The sequence below is a fragment of the Alligator mississippiensis genome, chromosome 2 (assembly GCF_030867095.1).
Source record: "Alligator mississippiensis isolate rAllMis1 chromosome 2, rAllMis1, whole genome shotgun sequence".
In the NCBI taxonomy this organism is placed as follows: Eukaryota; Metazoa; Chordata; order Crocodylia; family Alligatoridae; genus Alligator; species Alligator mississippiensis.
The window spans coordinates 141,308,428-141,321,877 of NC_081825.1; positions in this window are offsets into that span (position 1 = coordinate 141,308,428).

Genomic DNA, 13,450 nt, shown 5'->3' on the forward strand with positions numbered 1-13,450 from the left:
ACTCTCAGAGCAGGCTGCTCTAGTGCCCTCTCTGACCCCTACTGCTTTTGAGTCGTGGTGACCAGGCCTCACCGCTCCCTTGAAATTCTAGTCCAGGCCAGGTGCTGTCCTTCGCTGTTAGGCTGCCTCAAGGCCCAGGGGCCTACCCTGGGAGTCCGGCACCACCTCTTCCTCTGCAAGTGAAGAAAAGCTCTCATAGAACTTGCAAGGATGCTGCCTCCTAGCATCCTTGTGCTCTACAGCTAAATAAAAGTACAGAAAACCTAGTGAGGAGCAGGGTAGGGGAAGCACTGAAATCAGCCTCCCTGGGGCATGTGCTCCCCAGGGTTGACATGCTAGTACTTGGTTAAATTGGCATTTTTAGATTCTAATTCCCCAGTATTCCCCTTTCCCATGTCTAGGAGGATGTACATGGATAGTGCCCTGCACTTGGCTAAACAGAGCTGCATGACATGGCCCAGTGTCTCTGCACTCAGCTGTTTCTGCCCATGAAGAGGCTTTATCTAGCTGGAGACATTCTGTTAGGTGTCTCCGGCTGTCTCAAGCCCTGTGCAGCTAGGAAAAAATGTAGTCATGCTCCAGGCCTGCCTACAAGGATTTTGCTTCTCGGGCAGGAGAAGCTAAGTGGCCCCTGCGTGCCTGGGGCTAGGTATGGGATATGGCCAGCTATAGGCAGAGGCCAGAAGATAAGCAGAGCTGAGCCAGGCACCAGAGAGAGAGGCAATTGTGGGGGAGCCCAGGGGAGATTAGCTCAGGGTGTCCCTTAGGGTATGTACACATGTACTAACTTTTTGACAGTTAGGCCAACTTAACTTTTTAAAGTTGACTCAACTGTCAGAGCAAACACACGTATCTAGAACAAGGTCAGCCTGAGGTATTATCTTGAGTCACATTAGTTATGTTGATTTAGCTCACAAGATGAATGCCACTGTCAAGGAACTGTACGTGTGTACACGCCAACATGGCTTAACTAAATTGACTTAAATTGCCTTATTTTTAAGTCAACTTAGTATATGTGTATGCACCCTTACAGACTAACTGGTTCAGAGAGGAACAACCTTTCATCGGCAACAGATGCTTAGCATCTGACGAAGTAGGCTGTCACCTACTAAAACTTGTGCCTTTTTGAACCAGTTACTCAAAAGCACCACCCTGCCCTGCCTTCGACCTGGCTTTGAACTAACATGGCTAACCTCCTCTGAGCCTCAAGAAAATATAAAGCATATGCAGAGATAAAATCAGGACAGCAAAGGCAAAAATGAGACTTAGCTGTCCAGGGATATTAAAGACAACAAAAAGGGGTTCTTCTAAATATCAGACAGAAAAGAAAGATCAGGGAAACAGAGGGTCTGTCACTCAACAGCAGGTGCAGAGAAGGCAGAGCTGCTCAGTAACAAGTTTGCCTCAACATTTACAATAAATAAATAAATGCGACTGGAGAACTACCAAAATGAATAGAAGATAAAGAGGTGGAAAGGCTGCAGATCATAACAAGTGCATCAAGGAGCCTTTGACCAGATTTAATTAAATTAATTCAGGGAGACCTGATGAAATCCATCCCAGGCTGCTGGGATGAAATCTAGGAGCCACTATCAGAAATATTTACAAAATCACAGATGACAAGCATGGTCCCAGAGGATTGGAAAAATGGATTAACATACTTCTGGGGAATTATGGACCAGTTACCCTGACTTCAATACTTGGGAAGCTACTGGGATAAGTTTTAAAGTGGCCTGCTTGTAAACACCTGGAAGAGGGAGAGGCAATTACTAGCAGCTAACATTGAATTGTTCAAATCAAATCATGCTAAACCAAATTGATTTCCTTCTTTAATGGGGTCACCAGCTAGGTGAATGAAGGAAATAAAGTGAACGTAATATAACTGGACTTCAGACAGGTTTTTGATACAGTCCCACATGACATTCCCGTAAGTAAACCGGAGATGTAGGCGAATACATAATTGGTTGACTAACTGAAAGCAAAAGGTAACTAGAAAACATTCAGTATCTGAATGTCAGCAGTTCCAAGTAGGGTTTCATGAGGGAGGAGGGTTGGGCTATTTAACATTTTTATTAATGACTTGGATGTTGCTCTGAGAGCATACCGATCATGTTTTTTCCAGATAATGCAAAAAACAGAGGGGCTTCAAACATTGTGGGGCACATCCAGACAAGGGGGAAGTATGCTTTGTGGTTCCTCAAAGGCTTTTGAGGCACCGCAAAATGCACACAGCACATGTGAAAAGGTTCTCCATGCTGCACATTTGCACATTTTGGTATCTAAAAAGGATAAACACTTGAAAAAAAAACAAAAAACGGGGCATTGTATATTGTTGCAGCATGCACTGCCCGAAACCTGAGCTTGGCCGGCCAGAGCCATGTTTCAGCTGCCAGCCAGGCTCCGCGCACCTGGATCACCATTACTTCAGCCCCGGGAGGCCTCCCAGGACTCCAGGTAAGGCTGCTGGGGCCAGCCAGCCTCCCCTACCCCACCCAGGGCAATCTGCCATGTGCCAGAGTGCACATGTAGGGGCATTCCCCAGGGACAAGTAGTGGCATCACTATGTGCTTCTGCTATTTGTCCCCTGGGAAACAAACATTTCTGCTCATCTAAATGCACCCTTGGAGGCTAGGAGTAGGAGGATTATGATAAAGTAGAGAATTTAAAGAAGAAAAAAGCAGCTTCCCAGAATGGGAGACAATTGGCTGGGCAGTGGTGCCACTGAGAGGGATCTGGGAATTATGGAGGATCACAGATTCACTACGAGTCAGAAATATGATGCAAATGAATTTTGGGTTGCATTAGCAGGATTATTATAGGCAAGACCTGAGGGAAGCTAGCACCACTTGGCACTGGTTGGGCCTCAGCTGGAGCACCATAGGCAGTCCTGAGCTCTGCAATTTGAGGAAGATGTAGAGAAACTAGAAAGGACGCAAGGGTGAATGACAAATTTTATGAAGGGTTTTGGATGAGGAGGAGAGTTTGAGAGAACTGGGTATGTTAGCCTGGAGAAAAGGAGCTTGAGCAGGGACATCCCAGTTGTTTGCACATATTTGGAAGGCTGCCATAAAGGAGAGAGAGAACAACTGTGTTTTCTTGCCACAGAGGGCAAGGCATAAAGCAATGGGTTTACACTGCAGCACAGCAGGTTTTGATTATATTGTAGGAAAAAAAATCTCAGCCCTGCCCTGATGTTCCTTTGGGTGTGGACACAGGTTTATTTGGAGCCGGCTCCAAAGGGGAATGTGTGAAAAGGGCAGTGGCTGAGACGTTCTAGTCATTACAGGTGAACAAGCTGAGAATGCTTCAAATGTACCAAAACAACTGTGGCTTTTCAAAGTTTCACCCTGGGTTAAACAAGTCAAATGTACCACGTCCACCCATTTGAAGCATTCCCCTTTCAGAAGGGTCCAAATGTCCGCATGTCTACACCCAGAGCCAAAGAACAGCAGGATGGTGGAACAAACTGCCCAGGGAAGCTTCATCTTCATGAGAAGATTTTAGGAAGAGGACAAACGAGCACCTGCCTGCAAAGAATATATTGACCTAAACCCAAGATGACTCTGAATTTAAGATGACCCGTCCCCTCCCCCCCCCCCCCCATTGTAAGATTCAATACATGAATAAATATAATTTTGTAGTTTTCCATGTGTAGACTCGAATTAGTGGAAAGTCAACTTAAACTTGCCCCCCTGCTATGGCAGGGAAAGCAAAAGCAGGGGGTGAGGGGCCTTAGTTCCCCATGTCTGCCCCCACCATAAACCCTTGTTCTTCTCCCCCTCCCTATACCTACACTCTCAACCCCCTGCCCCACCCCTTACCTTCTGCTGCAGTTCTGCTCCTCTAGATCCTATGCTGCATCTTGAGGACATTGCTCTTAATCCTGTTCCCTATGGCCACAGGAAAAAAAAATCATCTCCATCTGTTCTGTAATTACCCTTTAGGTACTTGAAGTCTGTTATCAAATCCACCCTCAGTCTTCTCTTCTCCACACTAAATAACTGGAGTTCTTTCAGCCTTTCCTCATCAGTCGTGCTTCCCAAGCCTCTAATCATTTTTGTCACTCTCTGCTTAATCTGTCCACATCTTTCTTGAAGAGTGGGGGCCCAAACTTGAGGGGAGTACTTGAGGGAAGGCCCCACCAGTGCCAAATAGGGTGGAAGAATAACTCCCTCGATTTGCAAGACACTCCTGTTGGTACAACCCCATTATGCTGTTGGCATTTTTTTTTTTTTGCAACAATAGCACACTGTTGGCTCATTCAGCTTATAAAAAATACCAGTTGCTGTAAGAGTTGGCATCACTGCCACCATCTCCCTTATAGCTCCTTACTTTGTCCTACATATCCATACCCTCAGCCACATTCAGAACAAGTCACCACAGATCATACTACAGACGTGTATACTCTGCAAAAGCTGCTCTGAAGTCTAGCAGTGCAGACACAAGCTGCCAATGCCTACTGAGAATGCAGGACTGTCATCCATCCATCTTTCTGATCACTATACACGGTACATGCCAAGAGCAAGCAGACAAAGGCTTAGTGAGAGCCCAGATATTTCTATGGACACTACATGGGGTGACTGTCTAGTTGAAGCCTCGTCAGGCTTGGTATTTCAGCCTGGTAATAAGGTATTTCAGGGCTGGTGGTATTTCAGAGCTGGTAATAAGCGCTGCTAATTTACCCTTGACACATCTTAGAATCACAAGTCTTTGCCTTTCCAACATCAGCATTTTGCAGATTTGCCACTAAGTTCCCCAGTTTTCCCAGCTGGCAAAAGAAAGAGCTTGTCTGGAATACACCATGCACCCTGCATTTCCTCTGGGTCAGACAGTGTAACCAGGTTCCAAAAGAGACTAGACACATTCATGGATGATCAATCTGTTAAAAAAAACAGCTGGAGATGTTTCCTCTGGCACTAGGGCTGTGTGAGTCTTTGGATCCAGAGCTGCTTCGGACGCTTCAGTGTCCAAAGCGGCACACCTGGATCGAAGCGCAGGCTCAGTAAAGTTATCTGAAACAGGTTGGAGCGTCTGAAGCCCTTCGGACCCACTTTGGATGCCTTGATTGACAATTAGAAGAGGGAGGGGGAGCAGGAGAGGGAGGGAGAGCGGGAAAGACTGACATCTGTAGGTAGCCAGTGAGAAGGATTTGTCACTGGCTACCTTTCCAATTGTCTCGGACGGCCAAAGCCGACTCGAGGTGATTCAATAATTACTCGTTCGTCGGGGCAGGCTGGTGAATAGAGAGGCCGAGAAAGCTTTATGGTTGTAAAACTTTACTTACGTTGCTTGCTGTTGCGACGAAAACGGTCTGGTCGTCTGAACAACTACGTTAGTTGTTCCAGCTGGCAAGGTTCAGGCCAGCACATCCGTCTACAAATCGGGCCGGCAGGGAAAAGGATACGTCTGGGATTGCGCTCGGCGACGGGGAGAAGAATCAATAGGTGATCAGTCTATCGATCAGCTCAGGCACGAGTCAGATCTCTTCAGAAGCACTCTGCAGCATGCTCAAAGTTCTCCGACTTGGGCGGAAGTCGCACTCATTTTTAAACGGCCAGCAAGCCAATTACTAGCCGCCACGTGTGCATAATTTAGAACTGGCCAATAGCGGGACACAAATTTACATTCGAATGGTGGGAACTCTCTTGCACCGGGGGTTTTCTGCATCAACAGAAAGCCTTTTACTTTGCAAGAGGCTCTCATGTGGCGGGAAAATTCCACTGTGCCGAGGCACCAAAATCACTGGGTTGTGACATGCCCCCTTGCCGACGGCACAACTGGAATTTTAGACACGAGCTTATCATCCGGCATCTTTGTTTCGGGACTCACTGACCTGGCAAAGCTTTAACAACCAGTAATATATATATATATATACACACATAAACAAACAACTTGATAGACCGGTCTTTTCAACAAGTTATAAAATACAATAACTTTGAACATATAACAACAACTGTTGATCATCGTCTGATTGGAGAACATCTGCTTGGGACTCTCCTTTGTCTGGTAGTCAGTCCATCCTATTAACAGACAATGTCAATAAAATACTTAATAAAATGAGAAAATAGTGTTATAGTGAGTCCTGAGCAAATGTACGTTTGCCGTCTCAGTGTCTCCTTTATAATCATCACTCTACTAACTCGAACGAACTGCAGTCTGGAGCTCGATGAATCTCACACTCGGGCGGTTGTGGATTGCTACTTTCTGGGGTTAGACCTGTGAAGAGAAAAACAACAACACAAAACAAAAAGACTCATAATTGGATTTACTGTAAGGATACTGGGTGAACGTTGGAACGGCGTGTCATCCAGTTGTGATGAATGATAATAGGAGGACGATCGGGCTTCTCTTCCAATTGAACAGAATAGGTATTGTGATATTGTCCTGACCGCTGAACGGTTCCTTTGTGAACTTGTGGATGAGACTGATGGGGGTGCGGTATTGAAATCCACACTAACTTGTCTGGTTGGAACTTGGGCTCCCAAGGTGGAGGTTTCTGGACATTAGCTTCGTCCCATAACGGTTTAGCAGTGTTTAGTGAAATAAGGACATCGTGATTAAATTTAGTCCAGTTTTTAAACGTCCCTCCTCCTCTAAGGCAAAGTTGCTCCTTGTACAGACCTATGTGCCTTTCCACAACACCATTGGACTGTGGGTGGTACGGCAAATGAAGATGCCAGGCTACATTATGAAGACGAGCGAATTTATCCAGAGCATTTGAATTAAACAGGGGTCCTCCATCCAACTGAATCTCATGAGGAGGTTGCCAGGTAGCAAATATAGCAGTCAAAGCAGAAATGACAGCAGTGGCATTACTTTTCTGTAGGGGGACAACCTGTAACTGTCTTGTTCCCAAATCGACAACAACTAGTCCTTTATTTGGCAGCTTAGACCCTGGGAGGGGTCCCAGTAAATCTACCTGCCAAACTTTTCCTGCTTGAAACTGTGAAGAATCGAAAGCTCCTAGATGGTGCTTAGTTCTATGGCATTTTTCTTTAGCACATATCTCACAGGCCTGAGCTACCTTTTCCCAATCACGCCGAGCTCTGTATGAGGCTGGCTCCGTAAGGGTTCAGCACCAACGTTGATGGCAAGCTCGTGGTCCCGGGTGACCCCAATTCTCATGAAGCCACGCGAGGAATGGATTTACTTCAGGATCGGTGGTAGATGTGACAGGCAAGGCTATGTCGGTTCGGAGTGGATCTTCCAAGAGCTTATCAATTACCTCATGCACTGGATCGGTATCTGGACGATGGGACTTAGTGTGTCTAATCAACAGAAGGCGCACAAATTTAGTTAATATTTCCCAAATATCTTGCCAATCATTCAAATTCTCGGAGGGAAAAGCTGTGCCCGTAAGAATTTTATAAATGTACTGCGAATCAATTGCGATGATCGGAACTGGGAGTGTATCGTTGTGTCAGACAATGTTCCAGTACCTTAAGAAATCCTAATAATTCACATCTTTGGGCCGAATTATCATCTGGGTCGGCTTGAAAGATTTCCTTATCGTTACAAGCTTTGCAATGATACCCATAGCCTCCGCCATGTCAGGAGGTTCCATCTGAGGCCATCCATGCCGGGGCAGAAGTTCCATACAATGTAGGGACTTTCTCTTCCTCTTCCGGGCTTGGATCAGGTGCCGTGTCCTCCAACCTCCAACAATGCCAGTTGTAATGGTGAGTAAGCACTAGCGTATTCCAGGTCTTAGATTCCCCCTGAAAATGTGGGTCAACTCTTCCCGCATCCAGCAAGGGTAACAATGTGGCAGCGGAAGCGCGTAACGTCCCATGCCCCCTTGCTAAAGGCTCCACCAATTGTTCGGCTAGGAGGATTTTTCCTATAGCTCCATATCGATGTTGTGCCGCTTGAAGTGTTTTATGGGCTGTATATACTAGCTCATCATGAGAATTATGTGCGACAGCCCACACATGGTTGGTGGTGAACCCAACCATGTGAGGGTTACGGTTAGTGACTCGCCCAGATCGATGGCATGGAGTTGTGTATCTTTAACCATAGCTAGCAGGAGAAGCAGGTTCTGCTGATCTCCTTTTGTCCAGGGCGTAGACTTTCGGGATTTATTACGGATCTGTCGCTGCAATATGTTGTGGAGTGCCAAATCACTAGGTTCAATATTATGTCGATTCCAATTCAAATGACCCAACAGCTGTTGAAAGTGCCTCTTAGTTGTAGGGAAGAATGTTTTCAATGGATCGATGTTAGGACCCTCATGAAAAATTCCGTGGCGGATGGAACCAATGTATTGAGTACCAAGGAATGTAATGTCATCTACAGGTTGCAAACACGACTTTTCCTCGTTGATTGTCCATCCCTCACTCTGAAGGTGAGTGACTAGTTGACTGACTATACTAGTAACTACGGAACTATCACGACCCATGATGGCGATATTATCCATGTAACTCCAAATCTTTAGTTCCTTCTCTTGGGGAAGAGAATATGAAGCTTGAAAATTCTTTAGGGTGTTATTCATGGCACCTGTGGCTAGTAATGGAGCGTTACGATATCCTTGTGGACAGACTGTCCACCTATACATGATGCCATCAATACACATGTTTAGTATTCCTTCCGGGTCGTTTATTGGGATGGAAAATAACATATTTTTAAGATCCAATGTGACTCCAACCCACTTACTTTGTTGGAACTGTGCCATCTCAAACATACATTGTGGCAGAGTAGATGGATTAGGTTGTTGAAGTACTTGACACCTTTTGTTGACTTCTCAATAGTCTACAACCAACCGGGCTTCATTAGGCTTTCCAGGTTTCGCTACCCCCCCATCCTGATGACAGGTAGGTGCTGGCTGTTACAGTCTTAATACAGCCTCGTCGCTCGAGTCGCCGCAGGAGGTCAGTAAGGGACTGCTTTAGCGAACCCTTAGTCGGGATTGGTCGATATCGCCAGGTGGAGTTGTTACAAAGCGTTGGTCAATGCCAATCCTGTTCTGGGATAATGACGGGTAATGCCTGTAGCACTTGTTCTTTAAGGTCAAGCGCTTTTATCCCCAGGATCCCCAAAATGTTAATGCCCCCTAGGACAGCCTCTAGGGGATATCAGTAGCCTTGGACCCAAAATTTGACCTTCGTTGTGACAGCGATAGCGTTAAGCCCTTGTACCTTGATCATTTTGGTGGTCTTTTGATGAGGTATCATTGAGGTAATCACATTAGTCTGAGCTCCAGTATCGAGAAGGAAGAATACTTGTTGCTGGTCATCCGGATTGGTAGGGTTACAAACAGTGAGTTAGGCGTATGGTCGAGAATCCGTAGGGTCAGGTTTGAACAGGAGAAGGCTGCCGGCGGAGCCGACGCCCATCACTCATTTTTTGATGAATCCTCGAATTTGAATCCCAGTGCTTCAGCCAGACGAGACTGGCCCCTTTCTCCCAAAATTCGTAGCTGCGCCTTTGTAAGTCCGGTGCGGGAGAGAAGAAAACCAAACATGGTTCTTTCCTTCAGGGTTCTCTCCTTCGGGGTTCCTGGAGGTGACCACCCTTGCTCTCATCAGGGGATAAATTCTTGCCGTCTGGGTCTCAATGTTCCGGCTGGGTATACCGAAGATCGGTCCCTTATAGTATCAGAAGCTTCTTCACCTTGTTGCATAAGTGCTTGTAGACGTGGGAGATGGCCTAAGAGATTTCCCACTGGTTGACCTGCCATTGGGTTCAAGAAGAGTCGGAGTGTAACGGCATTTGCTCCTCCGTATACCTCCACGCAGGCCTCTATAGCTTCCAAGGGCGTTGGGATTGCCCCTGTGTCCGATAGGTGGTGATGAGCCCATCTCTCTTTTCGTTGCATGGCAGTTAGTCCCATTGGATTTGTTCTCGGACTCCATGAGAGATATGACACCCCCACTATAGCTAGGAGGAGTTGCTCTGCAGTAGCCTTCTGTGGACGACCTTCGTGCCAGGTGTGAAATTTGTGGTTTACCTGTCCCACTAAGAGCGCTGGGAGCGGGATGGGCCAGTGGGCATTGTCCACGACCACATTCAAATCGGTAGCACGCCCACCACTCCATGTTGCCTGTCGGGTCAAGGCACTTGCTTCTTCTTTGTCCAAGGTGTCAGATCTGAATTCCACTATTAACCGCCCTAACCACATGGCCAAGGTTTCTCCTGATCTTATCTTAGATTCCTTGCAAAGCTCTTGAATTTCTGGTCTGGTGCGTGTCCGTGAGATGACAGTGGTACACGTGGCACCATCTTCATCTGCAACATGCTTCGTCACAGCTATCGGGTGAGCTGCGGTAGAAAAAGAGTTAAATTTGTCTGGGAGCGTTGGGTATATCTCTCCTCCCATTGCCCCCTCCCCATGGCAAGGAGGCAGGGCCGCCGGGGACGACATCACCTCAGGGGGCGGAGGCGCTAGGCGGATCCCCGCCAGGTCTTCTGAAGCTCCGCCCCTCCTTTCCGGGTTCCCCGGATGGCTCGCGCTTCTTTCGGCGCCATTTTCTGCTAGCGGTATCATGCAGCCGGTGCTTCTGACAAACGCTGCTCTGGAGCCTTTTGCTGCCCGCTCCGGCGACTCCTTACCCGCCGTATGCATCTGTGCCTCTAAATTTGCGTATTCCCTTAGTAGACCCGCTACTGTATGGAACAGCACATTTATCATTTTTCCCTTTTTCCATTTAGTTAGACCCCATCTCGGCACATGACGGCCCTTAGTTTCCAAATCCTCCCGGAGCTGAACGAGGAGCTCATGGCCCCGCGACTCCGGCACCAAATCCGGACAGTTAAACCAGTCCGCGGGGGTGGATTCCCCTCCTTCCCTTAAGTATCGAATGCATTGAGCGAACTCTTGAGCGGGGGTCAGCTTCTCTGACTTCCGTGCTTTTACCCGGGTAAGGATATGGTTGAGGTTTCCTCCGGGGGTCGATAATAGACCCGGTCGCTCCCCATTATGCATCCAAACTCCCCAAGGGAGTTCTTGGTTCTCCATTCCTTCACTACAGCTTCTTCTCTCTTTACGGAGAAGTAACCATCAATGTTTCTTTCATCCCCTTCTACCGCCTGGTGGTAAGCGATATGCGCCCATAGATTGTTGGCATTCTCTACGTGGCGGGTCCCGGTGCGCCAGGGGCAGCACCTGATTAGGTTCTTCTCCATCACTGTGCCCTTTAATCCCATCCTCGTCGCCATGTCTCGGACGGCCAAAGCCGACTCGAGGTGATTCAATAATTACTCGTTCGTCGGGGCGGGCTGGTGAATAAAGAGGCCGAGAAAGCTTTATGGTTGTAAAACTTTACTTATGTCGCTTGCTGTTGCGACGAAAACGGTCTGGTCATCTGAACAACTACGTTAGTTTTTCCAGCTGGCAGGGTTCAGGCCAGCACATCCATCTACAAATCGGGCCAGCAGGGAAAAGGATACGTCTGGGATTGCGCTCGGCGACGGGGAGAAGAATCGATAGGTGATCAGTCTATCGATCAGCTCAGGCACGAGTCAGATCTCTTCAGAAGCACTCTGCAGCATGCTCAAAGTTCTCCGACTTGGGCGGAAGTCGCACTCATTTTTAAACGGCCAGCAAGCCAATTACTAGCCGCCACATGTGCATCATTTAGAACTGGCCAATAGCGGGACACAAATTTACATTCGAATGGCGGGAACTCTCTTGCACCGGGGGTTTTCTGCAGCAACAGAAAGTCTTTTACTTTGCAAGAGGCTCTCATGTGGCGGGAAAATTCCACCATGCCGAGGCACCAAAATCACTGGGTTGTGACACCAATGACAGCATCCGTGGAGTGGGACTAGAAACAGCATAAAAGCCTCTGTTTGAGGCATTCTGTACCTTTTTGCAGCTTGGTGGCTGTCAGGAACGTTGTGAGAGAGGAACACTCAGACTGAGATATTGTGGCTTGCTCTGGCTCAGTACTAGTTGAACTTGTCTGCTCCTTTTTCCTGTTACAAAGGAGTGGGTAGGATTTAGCTTATTTTAGCTTAGCTATTCTATTAAATTATTATTAGTATTACGATTCAATTTATTTCTTTGAATTTATATTTGCTCTTTTTTTTTGAAATTTTGGAAAAAGAAAGGTGTTTTCCCTGCCAGTGTGATCTATCACTGTGCAGGGAGGCACAGATTGCTTGCACGCACGCACGCACGCACACACAAAGTTACACACACACAGACACACAATAGAGAAAAATCAGATATTCATAGCAGAGGAAGACAGGCAGACAGCCCACAATTTTTACATAACCCTTAACACCGAAGCAAACATTCAAAGAAGAGGCCAGTGCACGCACACAACAGAGGGAATAAAACGTACAAAATAAAGGGATTCACGCACACACACGCAGACCTTTTGCAGCACAGGAAAGATAAATATGAGGTGTGCTGGAAAGGCAGGTGTCAGGTCTTCTGGCAGGGGAGGGAGAGGGAGTATGGGGAGAGCTAGAGCTGCAAGCCCCACCCTGTCCCAAACGCAGACTCATTCTATTTCCAAGCATCCATGACATCAGTGCTGCCAGTGGAAGCAAGGAGGTGGGAGCAGTGTCTGCACCTGACCTCCCTGTACCTGCACCACCTCCGCTCAGTTCAGAAGTGGGCACCAGCAGTGGACTCACTGCCTCTTCCACCCCAATTTCAGCTCTCAGCATGAGCCTCCCACTGCCAGAGGAAGAGCTGGAGCTGGAACCAGGGATGCTGGGTGTGCTGGCTCAGGCAATTCTGGGGACCGAGGGGGAAATCAGAGTTTGTGCTCCACACCCCTCAAGTTTCCCCTAGACCCAGATCTCCTCCGGAAAGCAGCATGTTGGAGGTGGCTGAGGTTGTGGAGGCAAGTGGCTCAGCTGAGGCAGTTTCTCCTGCTGTTCAGCCTCAGCCTGCTGAGAAGGGGGAAAAGGCAGGATCCTCACCCTCAACCCAGAAGCGGGGGAGTAGTGTAGTGTGGGATCATTCTGAGGTGGCAGATGATCCCAGGTTTGCCATTTGCCAGCACTGCCGAAGGCACACAAGCTGTGGCAAGGACATGAGACACTTCTCCACCATGGCTATGCTGCTGCATCTGAGGAGGCAGCACCCCCTTGCCCTTCTTCCTGCTCAGCCTGGCACCAGTGCAAGCGTGCTGAAAGGGAAGTCCCCCGCTCACTCCAAAGCCCCCTTACCCTCAAAGCAGAGGCAGGCCACCCTGGACCAGTGGCGGAAAGGTGGACAGAAAGGGGGGCACATTCCCAAGGTGCACAAGATCACCCAGGGCATTGGGGAGATGCTTGCTCTAGATAGCCAGGCCTTCTCCCTAGTTGAGTGGCCAGGGTTCAGGCAGTTCGTAGCACTTCTGGCCCCATTTTACAAAGTGCCTGCTAGTACCACCTTTAGCAGGGCAGTGGTGCCCTCCTTGTATGAGGCATGCAGGGAGTACTTGAGGGAAGAACTGTGCAAGGCAGGGCCGCAGGTAGCCTTGCACTTCACCTCCGACATCTGGAGCAGACCGGG